The sequence below is a fragment of the Nicotiana tabacum genome, chromosome 6 (assembly GCF_000715075.1).
Source record: "Nicotiana tabacum cultivar K326 chromosome 6, ASM71507v2, whole genome shotgun sequence".
NCBI lineage: Eukaryota > Viridiplantae > Streptophyta > Magnoliopsida > Solanales > Solanaceae > Nicotiana > Nicotiana tabacum.
The window spans coordinates 168,174,036-168,186,012 of record NC_134085.1 but is presented as its reverse complement, the minus strand read 5'-3'; positions in this window follow the sequence as shown (position 1 = coordinate 168,186,012).

Sequence of the window (11,977 nt, the reverse complement as noted above, 5' to 3'; positions counted from 1 at the left end):
CGGGCGAGGCCACATTATTGGGTACGGTCTTGGTTCAGGATGCCTTGGAGAAGGTTAGGGAGATTTATGATAAACTTTGCATAGCCCAGTCTAGACAGAAGATTTATGTGAACCGGAAGGTTCGCAATGTCGTATTCATGGTTAGAGAGCGGGTCTTACTGCGGGTTTCGCCTATGAAAGGCGTTATGAGATTCGGGAAGAGAGGCAAGCTGAGCCCCAGGTTTATTGGACCCTTTGAGGTATTGCGGAGAGTTGGGGAGGTTGCTTATGAGCTTGTCTTACCTCCCAACTTAGCAGGAGTTCATTCGGTATTTCATATTTTGATGCTCCGGAGGTATCACGGCGATCCGTCTTACGTATTGGATTTTAGCTCAACCTAGTTGGACAAGGATCTATCCTATATTGAGGAGCCAGTGGCTATTTTGGACAAACAAGTCCGAAAGCTGAGGTCAAAGAACATTGCATCCGTAAAGGTTCAGTGGTAGGGTTAGCCGGTCGAGGAGGCGACTTGGGAGACCGAGCAGGATATGCACAACCGTTATCCTCATCTTTTCACCACTTCAGGTATGTCTTTATGCTCATTCGAGGACGAATGATTATTTTAAGAGGAGGAGGATGTCATGACCCGACCAGTCATTTTAAGAGTTATAGACCCGATCCCCTATTAACTGCTTCCCCTCGTATCTATTTTCTACTATTGTGACTTGCCGGGAGGTTTTGTTTTGGTTTTTGGAGTGTTTTGGGACACTTAGTCCCTAAACAGTTGCTTAAGTCCTAGAATTTGGACAGTGGTCGGAACTGTGTAAAGACGACTCCGAAATGGAGTTCCATCAATTCCGTTAGCTTCGTTGGGTGATTTTGGGCTTAGGGGCATGTTTTAGAGATCCGTAGCTCATTTAGGTTTGAAACGGCGAAAGTTGATTTTTTGAAATTTTGGACCACTAGTGGAATTTTTGATATCGGGGTCGGAATCCAATTCCGAAGGTTGGAGTAGGTCCATAGTATTGATTATGGTTTTGTGCAAAATTTGGGGCCAATCGGACGTGGTTTGTTATGTTTAGGTATCAGTTGTTGGAATTGGAAGTTTCAAGTTCCTTAAGTTTGAATTGGAGGGTGATTCGTGAATTCAGTGTTGTCTGATGTGATTCGAGGGCTCGACTATATTTGTATGGTGTTTTAGGATTGGTTGGTATGTTTGGTTGAGGTCCCGGGGGCCTCGGTTTAGTTTCGGGTGCTTAACGGATTGAATTGAGACTTAGAAGAATCTCTGAAATTTGCCGGTTCTGGTGTTTTCGCACCTGCGGTGGGAGATCCGCAGGTGCGGCCCTGCAAAAGTAAGGGTGAGATTGCAGGTGCGGTTTTAGTCATGAGGTCCAGTGGTCGCAGATGTGACGCGAAAGCCGCAGAAGCGGAGCCACATCTGCAGAGGTGTGATCGCACGAGTGGATTTGGGGAAGAAGTGAGGTTTCCGCAGAAACAGAGAGTTAGCGCAGAAGTGCATCCGCAGATGCGGATATAGGTGAACAGGTGCAGAGTCTGAAGAGTTAATGAATTTCTGCAGGTGTGGAGCTCTAGCCGCAGAAGCGGTACCACAGAAGCGGTTAATGGACTGCATGTATAGTTTAACTGGCAGAAAAAGGGGAAAATCGAGGGTTTGATAATTTCTCCATTTTTGGACTTGAGAGCTTGGAAATTGGCGATTCTTTGAGGAATTTTCAGATAGAACTTTGGGGTAACGATTCCTTATTCGATTTTGGTTATGTTTCATTAATCTACTGCTATTTTATTCATTTAATTAAGGAATTTGAATGAGAAAGTTGGAAAAATGGAGGAAAAGGTCCCCAACCAAATTTCTGAGTTTTGAGTGGGATTTATACATCGATTTTAGATAATATTGGTACGGTTGAACTCGTGAGTGAATGAGTGTTCATATTTGGTAACTTTTACCGGATTATGAGATATGGGCCCGGGACGGCTTTTTGGGCGATTTTTCCAATTTCTTACCTTAGTTTTGATTTCATTAGCTAGATTAGTTTCTTGTAGCTATATTTATATTATGTAATTGGTTTTAGCTAGATTTGGGCCATTCAAAGTCGGATATTCATGGAAAGAGCGTTGTTTCAGATTGATTTGACCTTGGTTCGAAGTAAGTGGCTTCCCTAACCTTGTATGGGGGAACTCACCGTAGGATTTGGTACTGTTTTGATATATGAGCATCGTGTACATGAGGTGACGAGTACATACACTGGCTATTTGTTGTAAAACTCCATTTTCACTAAGTCATCACCTGTTTCTCCTTATTTTGAACTACACTAGCATATGTAACTATCCTAATTAGTTTAGAATAGCATCCCTACGTGTTTTAACTGCCTATTTGAATTCTGTGCAACATGATTAGTGAAATTTCCTGCTTTTTTTTACTTGAACTTAGTCTAAACTTTAGGTTTTCTTACCGTGACTGTTATTTCTATTGGTTGAGCTGCATATTTACTTTGGGACTACGGAGCGCTATTCCAGGAGATCCCCATGTACTACATATTTACTTTGGGACTACTCAATGGTATTCCGGGAGATCCTCCTGTTCTGCATATTTACTTTGGGACTACGGAACGGTATTCCGGGAGACCTCCCTACACATTTACGTTTGGGACTACAAGATGGTATCTCTGGAGATCCCCTGTTGTTATCTCTGTGTCTAAAGCTGTTGTCTTTCTATGATTTCATTCTTGTTAGATTTCCGTATTTATTTTTACTGTGATATTTCATTCTGTCTTATTTCATTATATTTATACTAGTAAGGCCCTGACCTGATCTCATCACTACTCGACCGAGGTTAGGCTTGACACTTACTGGGTACCATTGTAGTGTACTCATGTCGTTTCTTGTACATATTTTTCGTGTGCAGATCCAGGTTCATCTTACCAGCCTCATCACTAGTTGCAGTCACTGTTGCTTATTGAAGACCTTAAGGTACATCTGCCCGCGTTCGCAGATCCTCGGATTCTCCTCTATCCCCCCTCCCCCCAATGTTCATTTGTTCTTCTTTTTGTAAAAATGATGTATAGAACAGTTAAGACTTCTTAGTAAATTTTGACTTACGATATTCCGGGTTTTAGGAATTGTTTGGTACATTTCAGAGGTGATAATTGTATATGCCGAGTGACATTCAGTTGCTTATTAGAAATTTGTTACTATTAATAGTTAATGTTCATGCTTTTATTTCATTTCCGCAAAGTGTTAGGCTAACCTAGTCGTAGAGACTAGGTGCTATCACGACAACTCATGGAGGGAGAAATTGACACTTGCTTAATAGAGAGTAATTGTTAACGAGGACCAAAGTTGCCCGCTGATGAACCACTTGCATCTATTGAAGAAGCAGCGCCCCTGACAAAAGGGACGCTAGTACTGTTACGCAACGCCTTCCTGATGATTTTTGGAAGGGCAACGTAAGGCTAAGCAACCGATGTCAGTGCGGTTGCTATCCGCCAATGAGGTCCTCGCCGCACGCTAGACTAGATTGTCAGTGCCGTGCGGGAAAATCAATGTCGTGAGCAATTGCGGAAGCTGAGAGAGAATTGGGTTTTGAATGCTGATGATGATTTTATTGATGACTGAAAATGATGATTACAATGATGTGGTGTCGAGGGGGAGAGACACCAGAAAATGCTGATTGAAATGTTTGATTGTTTGGTCCCCCTTAATAATGCTTAAAAAAATAAACCAACATTACAAGACTAGTCCTAATAAAGCTGTAGAAGCACACTGAAATGAAAATGATGAAAACTAGTCTATGATTACAATGAAAAGGACTTAGATTATTACAAGGAAAAACTAAGTCCGATGGCAGCATCTTTGTCTTGCGGGTCTGCGCGCGCGTTGCTGTGGGCGCGCGCGACACTTGATGTGCTGGCCTGAGGCTGGGCACTGGTGCTTGGCATCAGGGTCTGTGCGCGAGGCGCTGCTGGAATGGGCCTGCAGCTGGGCGCTGGCGAGGCATCAGGATCTGCGCGCGCGGCATTGTCAGGGCGCGCGGCGCTGTTGTCATTGGCCAGCCCTTGGGCGCTGGCGAGAGGCATCGGTGGGGCGACAGAGGCACATGCGCGCTTGTCACTTGGCGCAGCCAAGACCACGGGGCCGACCATGGCGCTAGGCATTGTGAGGCTTGCTAGGCCGCCATGGGGCGCGGCCAAGAGGTCATGGGGCATGTCTGGAAAGCAGACCATGACATTCTCCCCCACCTGAGTTGGCGCCGTCCTCGGAGCCTTATGATGATGATGATGGTGATTCTGATGGTTGTTGGATGGGAGGTCTGCGCCCCTCTGTTCTTTGAGCTTGCTATTGTAGCGAAACAATGATTTCATGCGGCTGACATGGAAGACTGGATGGATCTTCCACCAGGATGGAGTTTTTATCTGGTATGTGGACTTCCCAATGCGTTATGGGCAGGGGCCCGATGTATTTTTGTTGCAGCCGAGGGTCATGGGTCCTTTCTGCAAACAAGTACCACTTTGGGATGCATAGCATTACTTTGTCCCCTGGTTGATGTTGGGAAAAGCAAAGCTTCTGTTCGGTGAACCTTTTTGCCCGCTCTTGGGCCCTGATGAGATAGCTCCGCACTATCTCCATGTTGCGCTCCCATTCACTCGAGAAGTTGGCAGCTCGAGGAGATTTTGGCATGGTTGATGCATTCACCGTTTGCGGGAGAAGCGGTTGCTGTCCGGTAACAATTTCAAAAGGGCTTTTGTTTGTATGATGGCTCTTTTGAGAATTGAAACACAGTTGAGCAGCATCCAGGAGCTTCACCCAATGCTTCTGTGATCCGGTTGCGAAGTTGCGGAGATATTCCTCCAGCATGTCATCGAACCGGTCTGTCTGGCCATCCGATGGTGGATGGATGTCTGTGTTGTGACTCAATGTTGACCCAAAGCACCTGAAGAGATGGGTCCAAAAGTTGCTAGTGAAGCGTGAGTCGCGCCTACTAACAATGTTTTTGGGCAGGCCCCAATGTTTGACAATGTGCGAGAAGAAGAGTCGAGCTGTATCTTCTGCTGAGATGTTTTTCGGGGCTGCTATGAAAGTTGCATAGTCTGAGAACTGATCTATGACAACCATGATGGATGCAAGATTGCCGACTTGGGGCAATCCCGTGATGAATCTGAGGGAAACACTTTCCCATGGTCTCTGAGGGACATGTAATGGCTGCGAGGGTCCCGGTTGTGATGAGTGATCCGACTTGTCCTTGTGGCATGGCTGACAAGTCTTCACACGATGATGAGCGTCACCAGTCTTTTGAGGTCGATGACATGATGGCTGATTGTTGCTGTGAAGGGTAGTCGGAACCAGGGGTTCATGTCTATCGACTACCTTCTCCAACTGCATGACCGAGATGTTTTCAGCGGCCATCTTTATGGGGAAGCATGGTATGGTGCAGGGCTTAGCCCCTTTTTCTCCCATCATCAGGAGCATGTTGGCATATGGTACTGGTATGGTGTTGGTTTGCCTCATGAAATCCAAACCCACTATGATGTCGAAGTCATCTATGATTGCGATGCGCAGGTCGATGCTTCCTTTGTATGGGCCAAGTTTCACTGGGACATTTGTAGCTGTTCCACCCAATGTCTGAGGTGGTGAGTTGATAGCCTTGACGTGGCCTTTGCTCTTTTGTACAACAAGACCTAGGCGCTTTACTTGCGTTGATGACAAGTAGTTGTGGGTGGCACCCGTGTCTATCAAGGCGTGAAGGGGCTTGCCGTTCACTTTCAATTCGACGAACATTAGGGTCCTCGCTTGTTTAGGAGGTCTTTCGTCCATCTTTTCTTTCCCTTTCTTGGTGATCGGGACTGATGTTTTCTTAGGAGGACATGCACTGGTCCCCGCTAAGGCATGTGGGATAGAGCCAACAATTGCATTGAAGGCGCCTACCTGGTCGTCTTCGGATGTGTCTGATGCATCTGTCTCATCCTCGACAGTCTGATGAGCATTGACCTTGATGTTTGGGCATTCATTGTTCCAATGTGCCCCGCCGCAATGACGGCATTCTGAGGGAGGCTTTCTCCCCTGATTGTTGTTGATGGATGCAACACTGTTGCTGTTGGAGGGAGGAGTCTTAGTTTTGGATGCACTCCGATCTCCCCCACTTTTGCTTGGGCCACCATTGCTGGGATGGTGCCCGTTGAATCCTCCTCGGACAGACGGCTGGGGCCTGTCATTCTGAGTTCCCAAATGATAATCGCCAAGGCATTCTGCAGCTTGAATGGCCTTGGGCAGGGTGTCTACCCGTTGTCGCTGTAGTTCCATACGGGCATGAGGTTTCAAACCTTCTATGAATGCGAAGAGTTTGTCTTTGTCCCCCATGTCGCGTATGTTTAGCATGAGTGCGGAGAATTCGCGCACGTACTCCCTCACTGATCTAGTGTGGCGGAGGTCCCGTAGCTTTCTCCTTGCATTGTATTCCACATTTTCGGGAAAGAACTACAGGCGTATGGCTACCTTCAATTCGTCCCATGTCTGAAGAGTATCTTCACCGGCCTTGATGGCTTCGTATTTGACCCGCCACCAAAGTTTGGCATCGCCCTGAAGATACATGGCAGCAATTGCTACCTTTTTGGATTCCTCCAAATAGCCCACAGCATCGAAGTATTGTTCGACGTCGAAGATGAAGTTTTCCACTTCTTTAGCATCCCGAGATCCGTCGTATGGCTTTGGCTCCGGTATCTTAAGCTTTTGTAGAATGGGGGTGAGATTTGCTGCACCCCTGATGTGATGGTCGCCTTCTCGAAGTAGGCTCTGTAGGGCAGCATTGACAACGTTGAGCTTGTCTGTCAAGTCGTTTATGGTTTGCTGCAGGGCAGTTAGTCTGTCTGCCTCATGTTGCTGATGGACTAAATCGTCGGCACGCTCCTGTTGGAGGTCCTCAAATTTGCCATGAATATTGGCAGTTTCAATGGCTGCCGTTTGTCGGTCCTCGTCGGAGTCACGACTGATGTTTACAATGTCATTTTCCGCCTGCCGCATTCGGCGGTCCAGGTCGTCCAACCTTTGCACTAGGTTGTTGTTTTGATCAGGCACCGTATCCACGATGGGTCGTAATCGGTCAACCGTCTCTTCTAGGGATGCTAGACGCTCCCCATGATTCACCATGGTCAGAAATGGTGATGATGGCAAATGTGTTCCCTCGTCCGATGTCGAGCCTAGGCTCTGATACCAACTGTTACGCAACGCCTTCCTGATGATATTTGGAAGGGCAACATAAGGCTAAGCAACCGATGTCAGTGCGGTTGCTGTCCGCCAATGAGGTCCTCGCCGCACGCTAGACTAGATTGTCAGTGCCGTGCGGGAAAACCAATGTCGTGAGCAATTGCGGAAGCTGAGAGAGAATTGGGTTTTGAATGCTGATGATGATTTTATTGATGACTGAAAATGATGATTACAATGATGTGGTGTCGAGGGGGAGAGACACCAGAAAATGCTGATTGAAATGTTTGATTGTTTGGTCCCCCTTAATAATGCTTAAAAAAATAAACCAACATTACAAGACTAGTCCTAATAAAGCTGTAGAAGCACACTGAAATGAAAATGATGAAAACTAGTCTATGATTACAATGAAAAGGACTTAGATTATTACAAGGAAAAACTAAGTCCGATGGCAGCATCTTTGTCTTGCGGGTCTGCGCGCGCGTTGCTGTGGGCGCGCGCGACACTTGATGTGCTGGCCTGAGGCTGGGCACTGGTGCTTGGCATCAGGGTCTGTGCGCGAGGCGCTGCTGGAATGGGCCTGCAGCTGGGCGCTGGCGAGGCATCAGGATCTGCGCGCGCGACATTGTCAGGGCGCGCGGCGCTGTTGTCATTGGCCAGCCCTTGGACGCTGGCGAGAGGCATCGGTGGGGCGACAGAGGCACATGTGCGCTTGTCACTTGGCACAGCCAAGACCACAGGGCCGACCATGGCGCTAGGCATTGTGAGGCTTGCTAGGCCGCCATGGGGCGCAACCAAGGGGTCATGGGGCATGTCTGGAAAGCAGTCCATGACAGTACATATGGAATAGTACTAATATGTAAAGCTAACTGTCCTCTTTTAAAATAGAATGTCAATATAAGAAAGGAAAAAACATAGAAACAATAAGTCACATTCAACAATTTACAAATGTCCAGTTGAAACATAACAATTTTCAAAATACAAAATTAATATATATTATTGGTTGGGAGATCATTAGCATCGATATACCACCGTGTTTATAACATAGAGACCGATCATCCTCGATCGGCTAGGACACCTCCCCACTAATAATGTGGTTTGACATGTGGTACGAACGAAAAGTGTTACCAAGAGTAGTACCACCATGTGCACAACATGGCGTTCGATCTCCAATTGATCAGCTATGTCGCCTTCTCACAAATTTCATGGTTGACTTTTACAATCCACAATTATTACCAGTTTCATCCCATAAGGGAAATAATATCAACCCATCAAACTCATACCAAATAAGGGAATCACAATCCACTTCTACACCGACACATATAATTTTAGGTGTGGGTTATTACAACCACCTTTCCTCGGTTTTCTATTGATATTTCCCAAAAATATTATTTTTATTTATGCACACAAAGGTAACATAGGTACAAATGTATTTACCTCATCATCTTTCACATTGTATAAATCTTTACTATTATTTTCAACCAAAAACAAGAACAATATTCCCTTGACTCTTTTGGCCATCACAAGATTCTTTATTCAAGGCACGGTGGTCGTATTTGATATTCCACACTTTCATTTCTTCCCTCTCATGTATCATGATCATAAATATCAACATATATAATATTCCTAAAATCACCATTTTAAGTTCATTAGAAATGAAGAATTTAAGCACAATAGATTTCTTTCCAAGAATAGAGTAAAATAATTGGCAATCGGTGCGCAAGTTAAAATCATAAACAAGTAACACACCATTTATTCTTTAAATACCTTTCCCCAAAAAGAGAAATACACTATTTCCACTCATGAATCTGTAAGAACGCCAAACACATTGAAAATACTCACAAAGCATAACATTAGTTAAAACAGCCACATATGGGCATTACTTGATTACATAAACTTTTAGGCGATTCTATTTTTGAAATACTTTTGGAACAGTTAAATTAAAGCTCATTTCATAATCTTTCTCTCATCATGTTATTTCATTGGCACCATTAACCACAAGTATAACTTTCATTCTTGGCACGTTGGCCATACTCTACATCCCCAATTCACTTATTTCATTTTCAAGCATCTTTATAGATTATGAATAACAAGACATTTCTAATCAAGACTTTAGGTACACATATGAGTAATTAAGAGTCTTAGGCATATCGAGTTTTTCTCACATAATTTGGCATACTAATTTTCATTTGAAACACGACTCAAAGCCATAATATTTTAATACGCAATCAACACTTTGAACATATATATTTCGACATAAGGCTCATTCAGAATTGATATGTTTATAAGGGATAACCTGGAACATAGGAATTAGGAACTTGAGCCAACAATACTTGAAAGTTAAGGAAACATTATGGAATTTATTTCTAAAAGAGTAGGTTAGCCAACATACTTTAAATTCGTCCCATAATGATTCTATAATGATCCATTACACTAAGCAACTTCAATCTACAATAACAACATCAAATGAGACCAATATTAGTAACAAATTCCATAATTTAGGTACTTTATCAAACACCTAGTAGGCATGAATCTCTACATCTCTTAACCATAGAATTAGTTCCTCCAACTACTACCATTTACTAATAATTTATCCCACCATTATTCTTAAACAATTCATAACTTTCAACATCACATACATGACTATCCATCCACACCCAGCCAATAAAATTCCATCAAATAATCACCTTTTCAATCTCTACCATGGTTATGTATTTAAATTGGGAACTTATGGCTTCCAATCACCATACTATAAGTTTCAATACTTAATTCATACATGTAAGTCTAAGGGTGTAGGATTACCTTTTGGAAGAAATCTTGCAAAATCCTCCTTTGAGTTCTTGAAGAAATTTCTTGAAGATCTAAGTATTTTATGTGTAGATCTCATCAATACTAGTGTAGAAATAATGGAATTTCACACCAAGATTATTGGAATTGCTTACCTTGAAAATGGGAGGAGTTGATGATCTTGAGAGAGTGGAGAAGAGCTCCAAAATTCGTCCAAATGAAATGGGGGAAATGAGCCCACGAAATGACTTAAAAGGACCTGAAGTTGGGGCGGCCCCAACTCACTTCACTGCCCACAACATACAAGGGACATACAAGGGAAGACAGGATCCGCGCCCGGTCTGGCGAAACGAGCCTCTTCGCTATCCGCCAAACTAACAAGGTGGTCTCACTTTAGTAATTTGATCATAACTTTTAGTAGGAATGTCCAAATGACGAACGACTTGATACTTTAGAAACTAGACTCAATGAGATACATTTCAGGGGCAAAATTCATTGAAAATATATTTGTATTATGAGAGTTATACCCATTCAAAGTCAAGTATTGTGCAAATTTGGACATCTATTTCTCTTAAAATTTCCAACTCGTTCCAACCAACTTCTTCCCGCTTACAAACCTCCTTAATATGTTCCAAAATACTCTCCATATGTATTTTCAAGTCAAAATAATATGGTTCTATCCCCTAGGTCTCCTTCAATACTCGAATACGTTATTCCCAAATACCGTTGGCGCACTTTAAAGATCTTAAATCATTAGAAAATTTTAACGGGGCCTTACAGTAGGGATGATTTAGGTGTAACAATTTTCAGTCCATTGATTAAGAAAGCCGAGGACTTAGCATTTTTGGAGAACGTAGGCGGATTGGCATCACTGGAAAAAATCAGAAAAGGTGGATGTGGAGAAGTGTATAAAGGTGAGTTACTAGGAAGTAACATAAAGATTATTGCTATAAAGAAGATCGTAGAACCCCCAATGGATGCTGTAGACTCACTGGGAAAGCAAGGCTTTGAATATTAAAATGCGCCAGATTAAATCAGAAATTAAGATTGTAGGTCAAATAAGACATAGAATTGCAGAATTTGGCCTTGCAAAGCAGTCCCAGAATTCCTTACGCATGTTTCAACTTCACACGTGGTAGGAACTTTAGTATACATCGCACCAGAATATTACCAGGCCATTAAGTTCACAGATAAGTGTGATATATACAGCTTCGAGGTGCTGCTAGGTGTGCTAGTTACCTTTCTATCTTTCCCTCTCCTAGGGGCTAGTGCGTAAATATTAATTGTTACACAAGTTCTTAATATTTACAAGAAAAGGGCTTTCTCTAAAATTCTCTATAAGCCTAGAAGATTCCAAGGACTTTCCTAGAAAATCCATAGGGATCTAGAATCTTCCAAAGAAAATGTCCATATTTCTCTAGAATCTTCTCACAAATGCTAGCCTTCTTCCTATGTAAGCTTCCACATGACATTAGTATATGCCAAATGGTGCCTATATGGCATGATGACATGGCGAGTCATCATATTTAGCTTGAAATTAGTAGTCATTTGCTCAAATTCTTCAAGAAAATAGATTCAAATTGATCCTTCAAATTTTGACTATGATTTAAAATTACCATTATGTTGAACAGTTGGAGCTCAATTAGGGGTCAAGTGTATATATAAAAAGGACTTTTTCGAGTGACGCATGTAATAATATGAGATCAAAAGTTTAACAGAGGTTAAAGTTGTCTCGATTTTGATAGTACAAGGATAAATTTGACCTTTTTCCTCCTAAAATAACTACTCACTACTTACCTTTTTGGTAAATTGAAAAAAAGTACAAAAACTTAAAATCTTTTAAATCTGCTAGGATAAGAAACTCTACATCCTGATTCCTTGGTCTCATCTTCCCATATTAGTAAATCTTTTGTATTTGTGCCTTTCGTTTGCCAGAAAGTTGGCACATGCCTTCGTCCGGATATATTTAATAATTGGCTTACAAGCAAGCCTCTTA